General features: G+C 40.0%; 1 long non-coding RNA gene across 2 annotated transcripts in view; it reads left to right on the top strand.

Annotated features, from left to right (window-relative positions):
• The window catches only part of Gm35996, a 77336-nt gene that overhangs the window by 31121 nt on the left and 31717 nt on the right, over positions 1 to 14498 (top strand). For both annotated transcript variants that reach the window (XR_001781659.1, XR_875072.1), the window contains exon 2: positions 5045 to 5098. This is a non-coding gene — a long non-coding RNA (predicted gene, 35996). The remainder of the gene's footprint in view (positions 1 to 5044; positions 5099 to 14498) is intronic.

Below are 14498 nucleotides of genomic sequence, written 5' to 3'. Positions count from 1 at the left end.
ACTCTAGTATTGCATTTATACAACAATTGGGATCACCATTGGCACCCATATGAAATATGTTTTTCTCTAAAAAGTTGAAATATTTGTAGTTAAATCCAGAGATTCACATATGCTAGAAAAATACTCTACCACTGAGCTATATCTTCAGCCTATAATGTACTTTTAAGTAAAAAAGAGATATCTCAGAGGAAGGTATGTAAATTCTCAGAGAATAGAAAATTCTATCAAGAGACAGGGTTTTTATGAATTGAAAATTCTTAAAACTCCTGCAGGAGTTAAAGTATTAAGATGCTGGTTTGCAAGATGAGCCAGTATAAAATTTGATTCTGTTTTACATAGATGGAAGGAAATTAAAAGACACAAGGCTGACAACTGATATCAAGGGTGAACTTAATATTCAACTTTCTCATTCCATGCTTCAGTTCTGTATCATGTTCCTACTGTCCAACTCGTAGACATCATTGAAGCAATTCATGGTTCGGGAGTTGTGAGTCTGACAGATATTGCTTTGATTGATTTATTCCAGCAACTCAGACTAATCCCAAATAGGTCTCAGTTTAAAAATAATGTCTATCTGGAAATTCACATTAGGTAGAGACAGCTTCAGAAATTCTTAATTAGGATTCTGGAACTCAGAAGAAATAGCTGTGATAACAACAATATTTCACAGAAGACATTAATATATTTCAGATGAAAATCAGTTGGAGAAAAAAAATGCACTTATAGGGATGTGACTCAGCTTCTCACTATGGAAAGATGAAGAATGTTAGTTGGTTTGTGGTACACATCAACATGTTAAATGAACATATACCATGCTTAATATTTTTACCTTGCACCTAGAGTTGAAAACTTTGGTCAGAGTGCAACCATTTTCTACTTCTTGCTCATATTAGAAGATGTAAAAGTCACTTAAAGGTTATATGAAGATTACTTTTATTACCTATGTTCAACATGAGATTTACTTTTTCCCCCTCTAGGTATGGTAATGGATGAAGATACTTACAAAGCTAGAACTAGACATAAATGCATACATTCTTGTTAATATTTGTGTGCCTGTGTGTGTGGACAATAATAATTATAGAAGAAAGAAACAGCTATGAATCAGAGATGGAATGGGGATCAGGCAGTATGAAAATGATGCAAATAAAGTATTCATGTATGAAATTCTCAAAAACTAAGTAACAATAAAAATATCTCTCCCTCTTGCAGACACTTTCAACTACCAACAGCTTCTCATTAAAGGGTGGGGTATCGGGATGTCCTACTCTGTCTCTCCTGGGATTTTGACTGGCTTGGCCTTGTGTAGATCTAACCATATTTCATCTGAATTCAAGCACGTGGTAGCCATGAATGTGCAGAAGACAGCATTCAACTGTCTTTCTCCCCAACCTCAGCTCTTACACTCTTTCTGCTACCTCTTCTATGATGTTTCCTGAGCCTTAGGGGGAGGGGGTGGATAAAACCATCCTATTTAGGGAAGAGTTATGGTCTTCTTGTCAATATTTTGACCAATCATCTTTCTGAAGACAGAACTGCAATTTGAATTTATATGTGCAAAATTGGGTAACTGAAGACTGTAAGTAAGAGGTGTTGATGGTTTGTTCCCTTAGCTTCTGAGTGACTCCAGTCCTAGTCATATTGATTATCTGGCTAGATTCCTGGAAGCAGACCATTTAGTTGCTAACTCTGTTGTATCACCAGCACATCAGGGGCATTTGGACTATGTTTATTTAGTGAGCTCATGAAGGCACGTAACTACCTGTAATTGATTTCCCTGGAAAACCACACAATGATCTCATATTATTTTTTTTCTTACTTTAGAGGAGTTTGAATATTTGTTTACTGGAGTGATATGTGGGAAAGTAATTTTATTGTAATAAGGATTATATTATTTTCTGTCCCAATTGCTACCCGGTGTGACATTTCCTAGTATGTAATATTATATTCACAGTTACATTTCATATAATCATGAAGGATTTACCGACAGAATTCTCACCTTATTGGGGGACTTAGTGATGCTTCTGTTTATTTATTTTGGGTTTAGTTTTATTTTCTGACTTTTCTTTCATTGCTCATACATTAATTTAAGAGTAAAATTTAGTAGGGGAGTTTGCAAAAACGACTTAGCTCAGTATGAGTCCTTTTCTTATGCAAAGTCTTCATGTGTCCTGCTGTCTCAATGTGTGGCAGAGGTCTGGACATCTTTAAATGAATGTATACTCATTCTACAAAGTAAAATGTTTCAATATGTCATCTTTCATTTGTATGCATCATGTACTTTGATCACAGACATCCTTCATTAGCCAGTTACCACCCACCGTCCTCCTACTGGTCCAGTTCTTATTCCTTTCTGCATTCAAGTCTTTTTCTTGTATTATAAAAAATTCCATATAAGACAGAAGATGCACAATTACTATCTTTCCAACTGTGGTTTCATTTGCTCAGCTTAATGAATTTTATAAATATACAATGATTGATTTTGGTTGAAATTTCTTGGGATACAACACAAGGCACCTTTTTGGTTTGTATCTGTTCTCAACCCTTTCAGTAGTATCTCTTTCTGTCTTTGATTTCCCTCAGTTGTTAACTGTTTTCATAAAACGTGTGCATCTCTTTGCTGTTCAGAGCCCAGGAAGTTCATATCTTGACTAAGGAGAAGTATAAAGATGCAGGACTTTATAGACTCAAGTGTTTAATGGCCACAGAACCTGCACCACATTTTAGTGCCAAGAAGATAAAGGAAAAATGTTACCTGGGTACAAAGTGGATCATTGTACGCACAGCACAATGGACCAACAGCCATAGTATAGTGCAGGGCATGGAATTCAGTGTTTTCTCACTCTGGTGAGAAAAGGTTAAAGTCAGCCCAGGGCTCTACCTAAATATTCCAGGAAGGTCTTACCTCCAACATTCCTGTATTTATCTGAAACATTCCAGAGAAAAGGCACCAGGACACTGGGAGGGTCGAACATGCTGGATTAAAATGTGTAATTCCAGGCAGGTCCGTCCCTGTGGTATGGAGGTCCTTTGCCATTGGTCTGAAACACAAAGTGTGAATCGTTAGTGTCTGAGTCTAGAAGAAGTGACATTTGAAAGTGAAACATTAAATGAGTGACATCATTATCTAGATGGTGATGAGATGTTGCCAAGACTTGACAGCAGTCCAAGGTGGCAAGTTTGGGTGGTAAACACAGTGGTTAGGCTATATGTATACCAAAAGGCTGCAGTGACTGCATCTGGTGTCTGTGGCCCCAAGAGAAAGTAGTCTGGGTATTATTTTCTTTAACCTTTAAAATTTGAATAATGTAGTGACCTAACAATAATTTGAATGGATTACACCTGGAAGGGGAAAGAGGATATTGGAAATTCTCTACATGTCTTCAAGTAATTTTGTGAGGTTGTTATTGTGTTGGGTATGAGATGACTTGATTATCCGAAAATATGCATATAGTTTTTGCTCTCGCTTCTGCCTAGTTCTCGACATTCAGCACATAGTTAACAGAAATCATTCAGAATTCAGAGTCTAGTTAACAAAGGCACTGGACAATTTAAACATAAGACACTTTGTGCTAGTCTGTGTTGATAATTTAAGAAAATTTCAAGGTTTTCATTTTTTTAAGTCTACAGGGTTTCTGGTTTCTATTTAGGAATTGAAGGCATGTCTGATGACTGTCCCCACCTCACATTTTCCTTTGGACAGTCACAACTCTGCAAAGTAAAAAAATGAACATCCTACCTCCACTTAGAGGACAGCTGAACACTCACCTGCACAGGGAGATAAGCTCTAAAATGTTATCCATTGGTCATGTTTCTTTCTCTTGAGCACCTCCTGGTGGGTGCTTCTTCCTCCTGCTGAGGAGGTGTGGACTTTGGTTGTCATAGCGATAGACCATTGAGAAAGAGAGTCCAACTTGGTAGGTGATTGGAGGAGACATAAAGGAAGGAGACCTGGATGGATGTTGACTTGGGGAAGGTCCTTGATGTATGGATTGGATTTAACTTGCAAAATCAAGTGAGTTTTAAAGAATTCTCTACTTTGCCTGTGAACCAAAATTAGTTTACAATGTACATTTGATTGTAACCCTCATAGCCATCCAGGAGAAGCTAAGTAGCCTTTCTCCATGATTGCAGGATATGATAAAGTTTTGTTTTAGCCTGCCAGGGTGTAACTCTCCCTGTGTCCTTGCTATACCTCTGAGCTCCACCCAATTGCTTGCCTGAGTGTCTCCTGTTTTACTCCTCAGGGCACTTGGCAGCTCTGTCTGTTACTTGTGATGAGGTGTGACACTATACAGAAAGAGATAAAACCTATTATGGAAATTTGAGTGGCAGAAGCTTTCATAAAGTTTGAGAAGGATGCAGGGGTAGACAAATGAATGCAGCTAATACTTGCTTTTGTCTCTGTAGCTACTGGTGTCTCCCTGAGTGCTGAGTAATACCCTAACAATGAAATGGCAATTCTGTGGATTATCACGTGAGAAGGGTGCCAGACAGTAGGCACCAAAAGAGTCATGACGTTTATACTAATGTTCCAAAGGTCTAGGCTGACTTCGTTAGAGCCTTTATTATCTGTTTGAAAACGGTAACCCATAGAATGCACAAGTCAGAACTCAGAAACAAGTCTCAACCCAGAAAAATTCAAACTATCTTAGTCTTATACAAAGAGTTTAAGACACAGAATTTATTATAGTTATTTTTTAAATATAGTCTCTATAAGTTATTATACATCTGCCCAAGGAAAGACAGCTGATAGGTCCACAGAAGAATGACAGATGATGTAGGATCATCTAGTTCAAACTGCAAGTAGCTTTGCATTGACACTAAGTATGGAAGACCCTTATCTGCTCACCTTCCAATTTCCTCAGCCTTGTCACAGGTCCATGTCTCTGTCAGGTGCCTACCTTTGAGTGTCTCAAGCCCACTATGATCCTCCTTACAATAGCCTTCAAAGCTGTATTTCTGATGGAAATATTTTTTGGCCTTGTTTCCTCTTGCTCTTGTCCTAACGTATCACCCTTCAAAATATGTTCTTTTTCACTCCCAGGTTCATTGGAAGTTCAAAAGACTTTCCCTGCCCTGCAACAGCTAGAGCCAGCAGGTGAGCATTTACAATTTTCTCACCTACTTTTCTTTGCAATATGCATTAGGACTTAGGGTATAAGAATAATCATTTGTAATATGTACTCTATAACTGTTAATTTTGTTACTTCTCTTATCATTTGCAAGTTTGACCTTAAATTTCCTTCCCTGGTGTTAGAATACATTTAATCCTTTTCAGCGTGTTTCAAGTTACAACCACTCCCTGCAGATCTCGATGTTCATGGGGAAACATCAGGTTGTGGTATGAAGTTCAGGATTATCTTTGTCTACACACAGTGTGAAGACATAGCTGGTGTGGGAGTGTCATTACCGAGGAAGAAGGTAGCAATGAACAGCAAGAGAACTCACACCACAGTTTGTGGGTTTTGGTAAAAGATGAGTGAACCCACTGTGAATGTGATCGGCTTGGCTATGATGATGTCACTCATGCCCTGTTCACTATGCTGTAGTCCAGAGCAGGACATTAAGCCTCTTACTAGACTATAGTGGTTGCTTGCCTTAGAGACACCTGGGGTTTCCTGACCTTAACTCTTACTTGTTAGATTTTTTTCCCTCCCTCCCTCCCTCCTTCCCTTCTCCTCTCAACCATTTCGTTATTATACCAGATATCTGATTTATTTTCAGCCACACTCCTTCACGCCTTACCCATCTCCAACTAGGACAGTGGAGAAAGTGGAAAATGTTCTTGGCGGATGGAACCGACCTCTGGGGTCCAGTGGAAGGTTGAAGGGCCAAAGGAACTCCAGTATGAGAAAGATTGGATGAACTAGAGAGATAGGTTGTAGAAAGAGGTGGAGAGGGAAGCTTTCACTCTCTGTTGTGGGATATCTTATAGGGGATGCTAGCCATTCTGGTCTTACCTGCAGTGGTGGATTAGTGAATCACTTTAAGGAAGAGAGTGACTGGATTCAACTAAAAATATATGTCAGCTACCTGTAGACAGAACGTTGGTAGCACATGAGGGACACCATGAGGAGACTAGTCACAAATATGATATGGTAGATGATGCCAGAGTCTCCTCAGTGGGGCAGGGACCAGTGCGGAGATGAGGACACATGAATAGTGAAGTCTTGCTTGACTTAAGTGGCTCACTTAGGCTCCTTGCTACTTCTGTCTCATCTTCTGTCTAGATTGTCAGATTTCCTGCTGTCACCTCTGTAGTTTGCACAGAGTTAATGTCAATCTCTGCTGGACTCACTCCGTAATGAACTCTCACTGTCTTTTACCAGTTGCTCCTGATACTTCTTCAAAATCTTGACTTGGGCTATTCAGTATTTACTCTCTCTCTCTCACTCACTCTTGCTTTCTCCCTCTCTTTCTCCTCCCCCTCTCCTTGCACCCTAACCCTTCATTCATTTTTTTCCCAGCTATATCCTTTTTTTTCTAGATGTTTCTAAAATCTCTCTAAAGAGACATACACAAGGCCATCTTCAACAAAAGAATCTTTCCCCTCATACAAAGTATTTTCTTTCCTATCTGTTAACTACAAGGGCTCCACAGTTCTTTTTCATTCTAGAGAATTGTAGCAATCATTTGCTTGCTCCCGTGCTGATACATTCATCTCTGATGTTCTCTGTATCCCACAGCCCTGATCTTTGCAAACTGTGCTTGCCAGGTTTCCTGGACAAATGGCTCTCGTCTACTTTAGCCCAACAGGAGGCATAGGGAGAGCCTACAAAGTGTAAGGATAAAACAGTGGCGATAACCTGGTGGTTCTTTAGCGTGCTCACGTGGGAGAATGTTTTCATCCTGCTGAAATATCCATGTATGCCCTGTCCTCCCAAATCTGCTATCTCCTATTCAGTCAGTGTAACTGGGGCACCTCATCCTAGCTCTCAGTGTAGGAAGGCGATGCTTTCCTGCAAACACGGAAATGTCCTTCCCATATCTTTTCTACCTGCTGATTGTTTACCTCAGCTCAGCACCCAATCCTTAGTTCTTAGAAAATTTATTTTTCTAATACACAGAGATATTGTTTCCCATATTAAAATGCTCCCTAGGTTTCTTCCTGAGACTCAGTCTCTAGGACCCTCTCTCGGTGTGAACTCCAGTTTCCTGTATGGTTTTCTGCTTCTGAGCTTTCTCCAAAGCATTCCTCCCCTCCAGTAGGCCCCAGGCAGCAGAAACCATGGCAACATCATCACTGTATCCCCCTCTGTGTGCTTCCAGCCCTGCAGCTGATACTGACTCCTGCAAATCTTTGGCGTGCCTTTTCCTCTGAGGCCAGTAAGTTCTTGCAACACCATTGCAGTTACATTCCCCAGCCAAATTCCTCTGTGAAACTTTCTGGCATGCATTCTGTTTCCTTGAGTAGACTAACTTGCAGAGATACAGTATTTAAAAAAAAAAACCCAAAGTGTTTTTAGAATCTAAACAACTTTAAAAATAATACAAAGCCGGCACAGTGGTGTACACCTTTAATTCCAACACTCAGGAGTCAGAGGCAGGTATATCTTTCTGAGTTCAAGGCCAGAGTGGTTTACATAGTGAGTTCGAGGATAGCTAGGGCTACACAGAGAGACCTTGTCTCACCTCCTCTCCACCCCTTCCCCTCCTGTTCCCAGTTTTGCCAGGGGTCATGTGGTTGAGCAACTAAGTACATTTCTGCGAATCAATCTTTTCTTTTGTAATCTGCGGCTGTTATCTTAGGAGTAAACGTTTGAGAGTTAACCACGATAGAGGGTAGGGCACTGTTTGGTAAAGCTCCGAGAATTAACTATGATAAGGACACTTGAGAATGTTAGGATAGTATGGGAATTAAGTAATAATAGGAGAGTGCTTTGAAAAGCTTTGAGTAGACACAGGTTGAACTTTTACTAGCACATCCTTTATCTTCTTGTGAATGGTAAATATATTATCCATTTCACTTGGGCACAGATCACACCCTGCATTTCTTACTATAATCTCCCTTTTAGCTGCATACAATTGTTGCTTACTGCCTGGTAATTAACAAATATGGCATTGTATGTCTAGGAAAAGAACAAGTCTATCTCTCCAATATTGTACCATCTCCACGATTTCAAACATTTTCCAAAGAAAAGAATTTAATCTGCTAGCTTCACATAGTAGGTCTGATATTCTGAAACATCAAACATCCCATGGAAGACGCTCAACAACTTTTGTAACTCAAGAACACAGCACGGGAAGAGGAGCAAAACAATTTGAACGATTGGAAATGTGTCTTTGTGGTTACTTCTGAAAGATATTATTGATTTGTTGTTTGATTTAAGATGATAAAAATGCAGGATGTAGTTCTTGAATTCCTCATGGGAAGATGTTCGGGTTCCAAGGAAGCTCTTCAGGGTTGTTATATCTTCCATGCCTCCATCATTTCGCCAATCCTTGCTAATTCAGTGGTTCTCAACCTTCCTGATGCTATGACACACGGTTCCTCATGTTGAGGTGACCTCCAACCATACAATTATTTGGACTGATACTTCATAATGGTACTTTTGCTGGTGTTACAAACCATAATGTAAATATTTGTGTTTTCTGATGGTCTTCGGTGACCTCCGTAAAAGGATTGTTCAATCCCCAAAGGTGGATTCATGGCCCACAAGTTGAGAACCGCTGTTGGACTCAGAAACTGAAAAACAAAACAAAACAAAACAAAAACAAAAACAACAACAAAAAAAAAAACAAGCAGAGATAGAAGTCAAGAACTCTGGGAGTTGAGGCAGAGGGCATACATTTTAAAGAACCCAACCTCAAGCATTTTCAAACACAGTAATAGAACATGGAAAGGACACTGATTTAGCATCATGAAGTAATGCATTTGGCAGGAAGGAATGAAGGTGGGAAGGTGCAGTGTGGTGGGTGGAGAGGAATGCCTGGGGTGATGTGTTCTCACACCAGGGGAAGCCACCAGCTGCTGACCCTGGCACGAGGAACTATTCATTCACACAGGAGCCACGGTCTCATGTATTGTTCATAATTAAAACCAGCAGCATATGAACCCCATCATGGTTTTCGCTCTGCTTGCTGTGTCTGTCTGCAGGAGTTCGTGCTGAGCAGCTCATCGAGGAACTGCTTTGATCAGAATCCTGGCATGATAGAACCAACAGACACATTGCAAGTGCCATATCAAAAAGACCCTTGGCAAATCTACTGTGAAGACTTTCCATTTGGATCCATTTCAGTTGCATGTGACTTCTTTAAAGTTCAGAGTATGTGGTTTAGTGTCTGTTTATATGGCTTGTGTGTATTTGTATCTATGTGCAAGAGCTGTGAATGCGTGTGTTTCCTGGGATACATTCTGAGAATCACTTTTTCAGTTAATGATGCTGGTGTGTGCATGAGACCCTCTGGATTCATACATCCCCATCTCACTGGTAACTTTTCAAGGAAAGTCATGCGCTGTGACATTGTCCAAGAGATGTGCTAGGTTTCACAGTTTCTCTTTTAATTGTGGGTTAAGATTAATGTGTTCCCTGAACCAAGGGGAATCATGTTGGTAAACTGTTGACTTGTTTTGAGAAAATGATTCAGTACAAAACATTTTCTTGTTATAGATAGCAGAAATCAAGTTTATAACTCAAAAGAGCTGATGTAGTACTGGGTTGCTATCTAAATCTGTCACAAACATAAACAGCTCTTGTTCCTGCTAAAAATAGTGTGAAGTGTAATTAATTGAATGTGAAAAATGTATTCCTTTCTACAAACTTGTCATTAAATGTGTCTAATTGGGAATCAGGAAACCATTGGTTTATAACTTGTAAAATTAGTGTTTCCTGGTTACTGAGAAGTCCTGATAATGTATTCAAGCATCTATTTATCTTGTCTCCGTGTGTCTGTGGATGTATGTGTGTGAACAGGTACACATTTTTGTATATATTCCCGTGTGTATGGAGACCAGGTTTTATATTGCTTCTCCCATTGTCATGTGCCACTACATCCTCTTGTGACAACCTGAAGCTCCTTGAACCCAAAGCTCACCAATTGGCTGGACTGGATGACCCACTGGCTCTGAGAATCTGTCTGTAGCAGCCACCCTCTGCCCAGCAGAAATGAAATTACAGATTGACACGGACACTTCTGGCTTTTCCATAGGTTCTGTGTCTTCACACACAAATCCTCATGCTTGCATAGCAGCACATTACCGACTAAGCCATTCCCCTATTTATCTTTTCACACAGTATACCTGCTCAGATGCTGGACATAGATACCCCATAGGTTAAAAACATTACTCCACCCTTCCCATGGTTTGAGTGGTTTCCTATGACCTTTAGCATAATAGGAATATATTGAATATATTGAAGTATTAAATGGAGTGCTGGTTTTGGATATATGTTTAATAATGCAAAGGTTAGAGCAGAATTTGGCGATAAACAATGTGGAATCAGGGTAAACACCATAAATGAGATTTCCCAGGCTTAGCTTGCTACTGAAGTTTAGAAATAGAAAAAGTTTCAGAGTGCTACTGGCTTCTCTTGCTGTTAATTTGTTTGATTTCATTTTTATTTATCTTTTAAAATTTTCCCAGTCCACAGACAGCTCGCATGTCTATAATGTAATAATAACCTCTTGCCCTAATTCAAATATGTACACACGATTTGAAATGTCTCAATTTTCTTAATACTTTCTTGCTTTTTAAAGGGTCTTTTGGGGACAATCGTTTTTGTCGGATTAAAAATAATGTTAGCTGAAACACAGATTTCTTCTTGCATCGTTTATTCTCCCTGCTTTTATAAACGATCACTGATGTTTGTGCATCCCTGAAACCTTTGAGAGACCTTTGACTGAGTTTAGCAAAGCTCTGAATCAACTCTGCATCAAAGCCTGAAGGGTTCTGGTTGCCATGGAAACAAGGCATAAATTTTGGTGGGGAATGCTTGAGGGTGGTCCAGAGGAAACTCACCATGTGCTGTCCAATCTCCCCAACATTCTCATGCCCCAGGACAATAAGGACTGCAGTTTCCCAACACTTCCTGCCTTCCCTTGACCAGTTCTGACAGGCTTTCCCCGTACTTCCATGCTCACCTCAAACCCAGGGTGTTATGTCTGACTCCTTTGGTCTCTATAGTGACATGTAATTGAACTCAACTTTGACCTCTTGCAACGTATTGAAAGAACTTTCAGAGAGCTTTAATTGTCTTGAAATTAGCCACCATTTTTGTACAAACCTCTCTGGGAGTCCAGAGCAGGAAGTGTGGCATCTTTAGCTTCATGTTTGCTTTCTGTGTCCAGCACAATGCCTTTTACAGGCAGATGTGAATGAATATCCATGGGATTTTCAGGGTATTTGGGAACCAATTAGAACTCTGCACTCAGCTGGCTGTGATACTGTTGTGCTTTCTTGGGTAAGACCCACTCTGAGCTTCTCTTTTTCTTCAGCTGACAACATCACCATTTAGTGAAGAGTCTGGTGGCTATCGCAGGGCAGAGTCTTCTTACTTGCTAATTCTGAGGTCTTAGGGAATTATATATACATCTGTTACCTCAGCTTATCTATCTATAAAATGGGCTGATAATAATGGTGTCTTCCTCATGAGGACACTTTTGATGATAATGTGAGTTGATGGTTGTCAAGTGCTTAGATGGGCAATGGGTACACAAGTGTCATGAGTTCTCTAAAAGGAAGAAAAATATTAAAAGATTAGTAGTTTTATAAAAACATTGTTGTAACACACTTCTGCTCTTTCTTAGAATTGTTTTGCTTTTAGGTGAGAAGCAGTGAGCTTAGATGTGTGTGGATGTGTTTGCACTCTCTGTCCCTTTGTCCTTGTGGATATTGGGCTCTCGTTGATTCCTTGACTTATTTATTATTTACAACTATCACTGTACATGTACTTGTGAAAAGAAAACTGAGCAAAAAGTGCTCTTGAATACAGAGTGAAGGGTGACCATCTTTGTTCAGGAAGTCTCAACAGAGGTTGTGGATTTTGAGCAGAAATGTGAAGTCATGTTTGCCGTCTAGAAGAAGGAACATCTTATACAGATGTAGTACACAGTTCAGAAAGGCCGTGAACAGAACAGCTGGACATTTAAGGAAGATCTGGAGCCGGTGATCTTTCAAGAAAAACATGGAAAGGACGCAGAAGTAGGTTAAGATGACCCATGGAGGGCTGACTCATTAGGTACGTGACTTCAGGTTCGAGGTCTGTCCTCCAGGCACCGGAAAGGAGGGAGGTGGCGTTTCTAAGTGAGTAGTTATGACGTCACCTTTGCTCTGATAGCCACATGACCAGGAACCTCTAGTTAGCCCTTTCCGTCTGATCTCTGCATGTTTCCTGCTCTTTTTCTCAAGATCAAATCAGATAATTAAACATACAGCTTTATCCACCTGGAAGGTCCAATCCACTGATCATTACGTATTAGCAAATGTTTGTGGAGGGCAAAGTATATTTTGCTTCTGATTTCTGTAGTTTGAAATATCACTCTGAGTGTGTCTCGTGTCTAATAAAAGAAGTATTCTGGGGGCTGGGAGGCAGCTGTGGGTCCAGTACTCTCCTTCGGTCCTAGAGAGCCCTCGGGGGAAGTGCGGGCCAGGCCCTCTATCTCCAGCAACTTCCTCATTTCCTCTAGTTCACTGCACTGTCCTCCAGCCGTAGATGGAGCGACTCTTGTTTCATCTTCTGACTCCTCTACTGAATCTGCCGCTAAGCTCAGTGGCTGTGCTGTTTCTCCTCTCAAAACTGCTCACTCCTTTCTAGTCTACCAGTAAGTACGAGGCTCACGGACAGTTTGCTTGACAGAGATTTTTCCTCTCTCGTGAACTGTTGTACAGTTATTATCTATTTATGGTCATAACTTATTTGATGTCCTTCAATTTTCTGTGTCAACGTTTAATCCAGGGAAAATGGATCAAAACAATTATTTCTATGGGGGCATACAAAAGTGCTGTGGCACAGAACAAGGCAGTGGTCCTTTTGTGTTTGTGTGTGTGTGTGTGTGTGTGTGTGTGTTGATGTGAAAGTGAATGAATGATGGGTTGTAGAAGACATGCTTATTACCTGAGGCTCTTCCTCATGCCAGCTAGATGCTGTCTAGTGGATGTCTGCTTATTAAACATCTTAGCACACACTAATGTGGAAGACTTTCACTCTAGGTTTTAGTTAGCATATTAAATGTCTCTCATCTAAAGATTGGGGACAATCAGCTCTGGTTTGAAGAACAGCATGGAGGTAAGCGACCTAGTCTGACTTTGGGCCATGTAGTGACTTTCTCTGTGGGAACAGCATATTTATAGTCAGACCTTCCAGGAGAAGTTAGTCCTGTCTGGATTTCTACCTCCCTGCCAAGCGAATGAAATTCAGATATTGCTCCAAGGTATTAGTTTCTATATTTACAACAAAATCTGCCCATAGCTGCCTGTTTACATTAATATCAGCTTCTCTGGGCTTGACAAACACAGTAAATCAGGGTAACAGAGGGACAGGATGGGAAAAGGGAACCAGACCTACATCTTCTTAGACTATGAGATTTCTAAGATGGATGGTTTGAAAGACAGCATCTCTCAGATCTCTATTTCCATGTTCTCCAGGATTTTATTCCCAGAATTTGAATTCTTAAAGTCATGCTAAGTTCTCAATGTAAACAAATCACTATATTTCTATTTGTTGGTGATTAATTCCTATGATGTAAACATTTTATTGGCATGCATGCATTGTATTTATTTTTGGGTTTCATAGAGTCATTTCATTTTTAATCCTTCTTTTTATTTAAACTTTTTTTTTTCACTCCAGATTTTGTTCCCCTCTGGTCCACCCACCAACTGTTCCACATCCCATACCTCCTCTCCAGAAGGATGTCTCTGCCCCACTCCCCATCCCACCAGACCTCTAAACCCCTGGGATCTCGTCTCTTGATGGTTAGGTGCATCATTTCTGAATGAGCACAGACCCGAAAGTCCTCTGCTATATGTGTATTGGGGGCCTCATATCAGCTGGTGTATGCTGTCTGTTTGGTGGTGGTCCAGTATTTGAGAGATCTCTGGGTTCTAGGTTAATTGAGATTCCTGGTTCTCCTACAGGGATGCCATCCTCCTCAGCTTCTTCCAGCTTTTTGCTAATTCATAAAGACATTTCTTAAAGTATATTATGTACTTTGACCTCATTCAGACCCATTTCTCCCCCTCTCAACTCCTCCAGTACTCACTTCCATTCCCTCAGTTTTGTTTCTACTTTCATTCCATATGTATATGTATATGTGTATGTGTATGTGTATGTGTATGTGTATGTGTATGTGTATGTGTATGTGTATGTGTATGTGTATGTGTATATGTATATGATGTATATGTATATGATGTATATGTATATGATGTATATGTATATGATGTATATGCATATGCATATATACACACACACATATATATATATACACATACATAAATATATATGTGCTTAAATCATTTTATTCGTTTATGTTAAATCTAGGATCCACAAACGAGAGAAAAAATT

This window comes from Mus musculus, chromosome 15, assembly GCF_000001635.26.
Source record: "Mus musculus strain C57BL/6J chromosome 15, GRCm38.p6 C57BL/6J".
In the NCBI taxonomy this organism is placed as follows: domain Eukaryota; kingdom Metazoa; phylum Chordata; class Mammalia; order Rodentia; family Muridae; genus Mus; species Mus musculus.
The sequence above is the reverse complement of the archived record's forward strand: the minus strand, read 5'-3'. Positions and strand labels throughout refer to the sequence as shown.